Genomic DNA, 974 nt, shown 5'->3' with positions numbered 1-974 from the left:
GTTAGGGGCCCCTGGATATGTGGATTCGCGAACCCAGGGTTTAGGGGCCCCTGGAAATAAGGGTTTTGGGCCCCTGGGGTTAGGGGCCCCTGGAAATTGGGGATTTGGGCCCCTAGTGTTAGGGGCCCCTGGAAATGGGGTTTTGGGTCCCCTGCTTTTAGGGGCCCTGGAAATTGGGTTTTGGGGCCCCAGGGGTTAGGGGCCCCTGGATGTGGGGATTTGGGGCCCCTGATGTTTAGGGCCCCTGGAAATGGGGTTTGAGGCACCTGGGGTTAGGGGCCCCTGGAAATGGGGTATTGGGGCCCCTGGTGTTAGGGGGCCCTGGAAATGGGGTTTTGGGGCCCCACGGGTTAGGGGCCCCTGGATATCAGGATTTTTGGCACCAGGGGTTAGGGGACCCTGGAAAAAAGGGTTTTGGGGCCCCTGGGGTTAGGGGCCTCTGGAAATGGGGGATTGGGGCCCCTAGGGTTAGGGGTCCCTAGAAATGGGGTTTTGGGGCCCATGGAGTTAGGGGTCCCTGGATATGTGGGTTGCTGGCCCCAGGGGTTAGGGGCCCCTGGAACTGGGGTTTTGGGGCAACTGCTGTTAGGGGCCTCTGGATATGTGGGATGGGGGCCCCAGGGGTTTGGAGCCCCTAGAACTGGTGTTTTGGGGCCCCTGGTGTTAGGGGCCCCTGGAAATTGGGGTTTTTGTGCCCCTAACACCAGGGGCCCCTGGAAATGGGGTTTTGGGACAGGAGGGTTTGGGGCCCCTGGCAATGGGGTTTTGGGGCCCCTGGAAATAGGGTTTTGGGGCCCCTGGGGTTAGTGGACTCTGGATATGGGTGTTAGGGGTCCCAGGGTTTAGGGGCACCTTGATATGGGGTTTTGGGGCCCCACAGGTTAGGGGCCCCTGGAAATGGGGTTTTGGGGCCACTGGAATTAGGGGCCCATAGAAATGGGGTTTTTGGGCCCTTGGGGATAGGGGCCCCTGGA

Source organism: Chelonoidis abingdonii, chromosome 5, assembly GCF_003597395.2.
Source record: "Chelonoidis abingdonii isolate Lonesome George chromosome 5, CheloAbing_2.0, whole genome shotgun sequence".
NCBI lineage: Eukaryota > Metazoa > Chordata > Testudines > Testudinidae > Chelonoidis > Chelonoidis abingdonii.
This window is presented reverse-complemented; position numbering follows the sequence as displayed.